This window comes from Carcharodon carcharias, chromosome 3, assembly GCF_017639515.1.
Source record: "Carcharodon carcharias isolate sCarCar2 chromosome 3, sCarCar2.pri, whole genome shotgun sequence".
Lineage (NCBI taxonomy): Eukaryota > Metazoa > Chordata > Chondrichthyes > Lamniformes > Lamnidae > Carcharodon > Carcharodon carcharias.
In genome coordinates, this window is record NC_054469.1 from 197,411,366 (window position 1) to 197,419,852 (window position 8,487).

Below are 8,487 nucleotides of genomic sequence, written 5' to 3' on the forward strand. Positions count from 1 at the left end.
GATCGGAAAGATTGGAAGATCATGGTCACCTGTGCCACTCAGCACGGCATTCATGCAACGATTTACATCACACCTTTAACATAGTAAAATATCCCAAAGTGCTCCACATAAATATTATGAACTTGGGACATTGAGCCATATAACAGGATATTAGGTCTGGTGGTCAAAAGTTTGGTCAAGCTAGTATGTTTTAAGAAGCATCATAAAGGAACAAAAAGGTTGAGGGAATTGAAAAGCTTATGGCCTAGGCAGCTGAAGGTACAATCACCCACGGTGGAGCAATTTAAATAGGCAGATGCTCATGAGGCCAGTAGAGAATACAAACGCCAGAGGCCAGGATCTGTGGCCAAAACCCTTGCTCCAATTAGTAGAATTACTCTTCAAATACTGTACAATTGAAATCCTATTAAATTGACAATAAGTAACATTGTAAAATCAATTATTTATTGTTACAAGCTGTAATGGCTGTATTTAAAGAATCGGGTTTTGTTTTAGAAGAGAAACAATGAATTTGCTTGTTTCTCAGAAAGAAGGGGTTTATTTCAAACCAATCAATATAAGTTCACAGAACTATTTAGAAAAGCTAACTCTGCTTTTCAAAACACACCAACAAGCAATAAAGGTTTCCTGGCTCCTGGAACACTCTGACTCCAGTTTGCACTTGTTTTTTGCCTAGTTGCCAGATTTTACAACTCTTCTGAGAAAATATGTTTAAAAATAACCATCGCCCAGCCATGTTAGAGAGGATTATTGGGTTTTAAAATTCTTTCAGTGTGGAGCACAGCCTCTGTGGAGCAGACACTGTCATGCTTTCCATTCCCAGAGTGACTCAACTGAGCAGGCCGCTGTTGTATTAAATGGAAAGGGACTGGAGAGACTTCAGTGAGCAGAGAAACAGAACGAAGCTTCCAAACTGTGTTTGACACGAGCTCCACAAATACAGCGCAAGCTAAATTCTGGCCACGGTTTCCACACTCCACGCCTTGGTCGGTTGCCCCGATGACCCATCCAGACTGCACGCCGGCCTTATCGGGGGGGGGGGGGGGGGTGCGGGAGGTAGTTGCTGTCCTGACTTTGCTCTTGCTCCTTCTTAACCTGGGAGCCCCTGTTGTTCAGGCGCCGCTCTTTCTGCACCATTTTGCTGGGTGGGTGCGCGCACTTTTTGTGAAGATGAGCTCTGTGCCCTTCCCTTTCGACTTGGGACTGAGGCAGGGGAGGCAGCATTCATGCTTAATGTAAATAATCGCGAAACAAGTCAAAGCACCGAGGTAGATTGGCTCTGGTGTGCCTTGCTGCTAGCCCGGGCCCGCTCTCTTTCTCTCTCTGACACTGCATGTACCCATCTCCAAATTCCTGCAGCCGTCATAAAACACAAGATCACACGTTGAGAGAGAGAGAGACAGAGAGAGAGAGCAGGGTCGGGAGGAGGGGGTGGAGAGAGAGAGCAGGGTCGGGAGGTGGGGTGGAGAGAAAGAGCAGGGTCAGGAGGGGGGTTGGAGAGAGAGAGCAGGGTCGGGGTGGGGAGGGGGGTTAGCTGGAGGGTGTTGTACTGGGACTGTCGGCAGCTGGTGACCGACCAGAAAGCAGAGCAACGCAAGCAGGCAGAGAGAGCGCGGGGCCCAGCTGCAAACTACAACTAGTGAATAAAATTCGCGAGGGGGGCAATGCACAAAGCTCCATTCAAACAAATACAAACACCGGGTGGGCGGGGGTAAGTGAAAAAAAACATTCCAACCTGAATTCAATTTATTAGAATTATTATTTTTAAAAATCTCCCTCTTTTTTCCCCAGGTGGTGAGGATGTTGGCTTGAATTGTTAATGGCTCACTCTGAAGAGGATTGAAAGAAGCAGTGACTGACCTGCCTGCTGCTGTTGCCTTTTCCACCATCTCAGCCCCAGTGGCCGAGTGCTCGCTGCCGGTTTGTCACTAGCGCCCACATGCACCTCCTGCTGGTCGCTCTCTCCTCCTCCAGCCTGACAGCAAACAAAACCCCCTAGTTAGTTTCACACTTTTAACATTTTTTTAAATCATATGTGCCTGAACTCAGCATTTCTGTCAATAAGGTTGGCGAGTTTTTTTTTTGCTGTGCGCGGCAGTAAGTGCCTGTGTTGTATAAACATCATTGTGTTGAAAAGGATGGTGGATTGTGGGGTGGTGAGGGGAGAGTCTGTAACTGTTTGCTGCAGTTCTGGGCTCTCCTGCACCTCGGAGCCGATCTAATGGCTCGCTTTGACTCATAATCTATCTGCTCGGCTCTTTAACATTATCTTGGATACACGTATAATCAGAGTTTTGGTGTGATGCTCATCTCATTTCGCGGTATTTCCCTTTTTCTCCAATGGGACCATTCCGCTCCTCAAATAGTCTTCCAGACATTCGCCCCTTCGTATACACTTCTTTGCACAAGTTGATCAATTCTCTTACAGAAGAAAAATACTGTAGGTACCGGTAATCTGAAATAAAAGCAAAAAATGCTGGAAATACTTAGCAGGTCACCCAGCATCTGTGAAGAGAAAAACAGAGTTAACTTTTCGAGTCCTTATATAACTCTGTTTTTCTCTCCACAGATGCTGTTAGAACTAGGAAGTTAACGTTTCAGGTCGAGATGTTTCTCCCCAAAGATACTGACTGACTTGTTGAGTATTTCCAGCATTTTTTTTTGTTTTTACTTAATCAATTCTCTAGTTGCCTTCTCTTCAAATCCTTCCATAATTTCTGGAGGGATTCCATCACACCCTCTTGCTTTTCTTTACATTGACTGTGATCAAGTCAGCTTTAGGAAGGGTTGTGGAACTAGAGACTATAACAGTGATGAGAATATTAAGCAAAAGAAGCAAAAATGCCAGCTAGAAGCATGCGTTTGCTTTGTGGATTGTTAAGAAAAAATGACCATGTAAACTGGTAAAAGCTATTGAAAGTGTTGGAGGCGATCAGAGTTGACTGGAGAGATGAAAGAATGATTGTAGTTCTGTACATGGGACAGACTGCTATAATCAGGACTATATTTGGTGAAACTGAACCTGGCGCAAAGCTTGGGGAATCATGAACAGTAGCTCCATCTTGTCCATCTTCACGAATTGGCGTGCACCTCATAACAATTTGCATTTATAAAGCATCTCCAATGAAGTAACACATCCCAAGGCACTTTAGCAAAATGTTGCCAGATAATACTTGAATTGACAGTGAGCCACACAAAGGGATATTTGACAAAAGTCTGGTCAATGATATAGCAAAAGCTATGGGCTTTGACGACATCCTGCTGTAGTTCTGAAAACATCTGCCCTAGCCAAGCTACTCCAGGTCAGCTGGAACACTAGCACCTACTGCAAAATGTAAAAAATTGCCCAGTGTGACAACCTTTCACCCAGAAGCAGTAACAGTAAGGAACATTTGTAATTTCTTTAAAATGTCTACTGAATCTGTAATTGTTTTTAAGAATGTTTGAAAAGTACTTTCAAGAGTTTGCATCAAATATAAAGGGATCAATTGTAATTTTCTTATATAATAAGAAATAGTGGTCCATATGACCTGGCAACCCATGACTTGGAAGCAGTGCCAACAGGAATAAGTTAAGATACAAAAGCTGTGTGTCTGGCAACAGAGAAGAGAGACAAAGAAGCTACTGCTGTAAAAAAGGTAGGAACGCTAATTGCTCTAAGGTAATCAGCATACAGTTGCAGACACAAAGAGAAAGCTGACAGAGACAGTAAGGGGAACATAGAATTTTTGTGAGCAGAATCCTGCAAAGCTCTCTATGAAAAGGGCAGTTTTCTGTTTGGCAGTAAGAAGAAAAATAGAATTCTAGAAGCTCTCGGGGAAGCAATGTATAAGCGAGCAGGGGTGAAGTCCAAAAAAGTGGTGTGAATAGCTCAGGCGTGTGAAAGAGCTGAGTGTTTGAATCAGAGGACTAGATCATGAACTGGGATTGTTGATTGGCCCAGTTGAAAAGGAATGCTGGAAAGCCATGCCATCAAGACCGATGTAACCTGAGTAGGCAGAGTTTATAGACATGCACCTTGACAGTGTTAACCATATCCATCAACTGTAGATGGTAAATGCCTGCTGGTGAATATATCTCAAGAGTCGAAAAGACTGTGAAATTACACGTGGTGCCACCTTTGTGCATGGAATGATGTGTATGCTTGTGCTTGAGTAAGACATATCTTCTTGTATCGATAATTTGAAGTGAAATTTAGCTTTTTATTTGAAGTATCATTTGCCTGTTAATTCATGTTTAATTTGCATTGGGCAGAATTTTATGTTTGGCGGGCGAGCCCAACTCAATTGGCGCCAGCGAAACGGGCTGCGCTGCCATTTTGTGTGGGTGGGCTAATTAAGGCCCACCCAGCACGTTGCAGACTCCCGTGTACAGCACGAATTTCAAATATGCAGCAGGCGTGTACAGACTGCCGGTTCCAATGGGGAACCGGCAGTCTGTTTAAAGAAAGGCCAGGCTGTTCACCATGGCCAGTGACCAGTCTTCATAGCGGGCTCTAGAGGAGGGCAGGCAGAGGAGGAGACGTGCAGGCTGCAGGGTAGGCCAGCGGGGGGCCAGTGTGTCCCTCGGTTCTCTGATGCCTGCCTTGCTGTCCTCCTCAAAGAAGTTGCAGAACGTCAAGAGGTCTTGTTTGCCAAGGAGGAGGGCCCCCCATGTTACCAAGCAGGCCTGGCAGGAGGTGGCAGAGGTCGTGAGTTCTCAAGGTACTGTGCGGCACACAGGAACGCAGTGCTGCAAATGCTTCAATGATTTGTTGCGCTCTGGAAGGGTGAGTACCATATCGGCCTTGGTCATTTGACCCAGCAGGTAGCCTTAGCCTTTGAGGCTAGTTGTGCCTCCTTGCCATGGGCACTAAGACCCATGTGTTATTCAAAGTGATGGACGCCAAATGTGTCCAAGGTGGCCGTTGTGGGAGGGGGTTGGGAGCAGCCGTACTATCTTTTGGTGACTGATCACCAGTACTGTGGACAGGAGCCGCTGGAGGCCTCAGATGGGCCACTGTGGTTGGGGTGCGGTGTGCGCATGCAGAGTACGTGAGCGATCAGCCCCAATAAATGCTCTTCTCTGTTCTGCAGGCAAAAACAGAACACAACAGCCGGGAGCATTTGTGGACTGGTGGTGGGCACGTCATGCTGCAGCATGTCACCAACTTTGAGGAGCAGGCCATGGAGCTGGGGAGGAGGCAAGCGGCCAGGTCAGCAGATGTTGGTGAGGCTGGGTGTAGCGGCCAGGTATTTGAGGCCCACAGTCCCATCTACTCTTGTCTTCCCACCATCCAAAGCACTGATGATTGCTGCAATCGTGAATGCTGCAACACTGCTCATTCACAGACTGATACAATCAGACATGTGGGTCATACACAAAGGTCCCCCGGCCCCTTGAGGATGCGTGTCTCTAGCACCTTCCAAAGTCACCTTATCCCATTTGTGACCACTATCCCCATGGCATAACATGCCACGGCATCGCTGCTAAACATCCAAATACTTATTGCATCTTAGGAGGGTTTATACCTCTACCACCCTTTCAGCCAGTGTGTCCCATATTACTCCGTCCAAAAGGACCTCAGCACCTCACCTGTGAACCTCATGGCACTCAACTTAAATAAATGCCACCACATTAGTCATCCCTGAGCCAAGGGGAAATGTTGCCTTCTGTCCACCCGTTCTATGCCCCTCATAACATATGAAGGTCAATAATGTGAACTGTCAATCTCCTGTGCTCCACGGCAAATGTCGCAAGTGTTTGCAATGTTTCCTCATAACTCCAGCTTTCCAGGCCAGCATGCATCCAGGTCAGGAACCTCTGCACTCTCCCCACTCCAATGCCATCCCTCCCATGAAGCGCAGGTCACAACTGGACACAGAGGTGTAGCTGTGGCCTCGACAGCGTTTTCTGCACTTGCAACATGACCTCCCTTTTCCTATGCTCTATTCCTCAACTAATCAAGGCAAGTCTGGCTTTTACCTTGTTAGACATCTTATGTTCTTGTTCTGCTACTTAACGGGTCTGCCCAGCAAGGTGCCTGTAATCGTCGTGACTTCCCACAGTCCTGCCAGTACTCATGTATTCCCATACCTTGCTTGTCTTGCCCAAGTGCTTAACCGCACACTTATCCACATAACATTCCATGTGGCATTCCTTAGGCCATTTGACCAGCCTGTCTGTATGCGCGTGTAATGTTTGGGCCTCCTCTAGACAATTTACCACCCCGCCAATGTTGGTCTCCTTAGGTTCTTGAAGGTTGAGTGCATTATGAGCCTGGGGGAGAAGGGATGAATGATGTTACTGACTGAACGCTAACTGATGCACTGTCCTTGTTGTTAATTTCAGCATCACCACCACATGGCCACCACCAACACATCCAGAGCCCCCCCCACTCCACACCTGAGGGGCGTCACTTGTAACTTGCATCACATCATTTCAGCGAGCCAGGCACCAGTGCAGCAACTACCACATCGGTGGGGATTATAACGTCGGCTAGTGTACCGGGGCACATTGGAGAGGGCACTTCACAATCGCTGGAGGAGATGGCATGGACAGAGAGTGCCAATAGCGCCAGCAGCCGGAGGACTGCAGGGGACCAGGCACATGCTGATTCAGGCTGTGATGATGTGCCTCTGGAGATGTCAGCCATGCAGCAGCTGCAGGACAAGCGGCCGGGTGCGCAGGAGCATCTGGCAGGGTTGCATGAGGGTGTGCTTCAGTTGGTCTCTGTGGTGGAGGAATCCAGGCAGAGTGTCAGTGATGGCATGAACCTCAGAACAGAGCTTCAGGCTTCCTCCATTGAGAGATTGGCAACTCTCATGGAGAGGGGTTTCCAGCAGATTGAGAATTTTCTGATTGGGTTACGCTCTGACCTGCAAGCCCTCACAGTGCTAATGGACACAGGTGGTCATTGGCAATGTGGGAGATGTTCTGGGCACCAAGTATCCCAGCTCGATGCCCATCCATCTGCGGTGAGCAGGGAGGTCCAATGTGATCTCACATCGGCGCAGCAGCTGCCTGTCATCGCTGCGAGCTCCTCTCAGGGCGCTCCAGATGAGGGCAGCAGCACCTACGCCCCTCTGCCAGTGACCGCTGCATCCGTTGAGGCTGCGACAACTGGGGAGGTGCCAGTTCTGGAACTGGCCACTCCCTCCCAGGCGGGGCCAGCACAGGCTCCACAGGTCAGAGGATGGCCGCCAAGGACAGCGGAGTCAGCAGGCTGTCTCACAAGCTACCCTGAGCGATGGGGCGGCACCAAGACATAGCACCTGCAAGCGTAAGCATAAGGCACGTTAGGCACTCCACAGGTTTGTCACTGGTGATTTTGTGTTGGCCGTAGATTAGGGAATGTTTGATTCTCAATGTCAGAGCAACGTTTGTTCATTTCTTTGCTGACAATAAAGTCCACATTTATGACTATGGCTGAGGGTGTTTCCTTTGTGCTGCATTTGTCTGTTTCACGGACATATCATGAGCATTTGAGTGGACATTGATGTTTCTGTACTAAGCCCTTAGTTGCAGCTGATGAGTGGAAGATGTAGCATATAAGTGCCACGTGTGGAAGCACCAGGCAAAGCTGGTCCTGCTGATCTTTGTGTGTGGAGCTAGCTGAAGGTTCGTTGGATTAAAGTGTCCCGGATGTCCCTGCCTCCTTGGTGTAGTTGTGGGTCGGAGTGCTGACCCTCATCTTTGCCCTATGCTTCTTCATCCTCTGAGCCACTGCTGGATTCATCATGCGCAGCCGCATCCACTGCGTCAAGGTCTTCATTGTCAACTGCATCCCCCCTTTCCAGCACAAGATTGTGCAGAGTGCAGCATGCCACCACTATCACAGAGACGTGATCTGGGGGGTATTGGAGTACGGTATTGAACGGTCCAGGCATCCGGAAGCGCATCTTGAGAAGACCGATGGCTCTCTCCACCACAGCCCTTGTGGTGCCATGGCTCCTATTGTAGCACTCCTGAGCTTCTGATATTGGATGGTGGAGAGGTGATGAGCCACCTTCTAAGGGGATAGCCCTTGTCACCCAGCAGCCATCCATCTAGCCGAGCCAGAGCACTAAAGAGCCCCGGCACCTGGGAGTGTCTGAGGATGTAGGTGTCGTGGGAGCTGCCTGGTTAACTTGCACAGGCTTGTAGAATCAGCATCCTGTGATCACACACTATCTGCACATTCATGGAGTGGAAGCCCTTCCTGTTGATGAAGGCACCGGGCTCACCTGCTGGCACCTTGATAGCCACATGTGTACAGTTTATAGCACCCTGGACGCGGGGGAAGCCAGCAATGGCCGCGAAGCCTCTGGCTTGCTGTGTATGGCTTGCCTGGTCGCAGCGGAAGTGGATGAAGGTCAATACCTGTCTGAATAGAGCATTTGTAACCTGCTTGACACAAGTGTGGACAGCTGATTGGGAGACATTGCAAAGATCACACACCGAGCCCTGGAAGGAGCCAGATGCATAGAATTGGAGGGCAACTGTGACCTTCAGAGCCACTGGCATGGG

At 48.5% G+C, this 8,487-nt stretch overlaps 1 protein-coding gene across 2 annotated transcripts in view; it reads right to left on the bottom strand.

The window, feature by feature from the left end:
• The window catches only part of elmo1 (engulfment and cell motility 1 (ced-12 homolog, C. elegans)), a 277,120-nt gene extending 275,036 nt beyond the window's left edge, over positions 1-2,084 (bottom strand). Inside the window, exon 1 of one of the 2 annotated variants that reach the window (XM_041184319.1) lies at positions 1,861-2,084. The gene's annotated coding sequence lies outside the window, so the exon portion shown is untranslated. The remainder of the gene's footprint in view (positions 1-1,860) is intronic. The other variant, XM_041184321.1, reaches the window with a different exon arrangement.
• Positions 2,085-8,487: the final 6,403 nt, after the last annotated feature.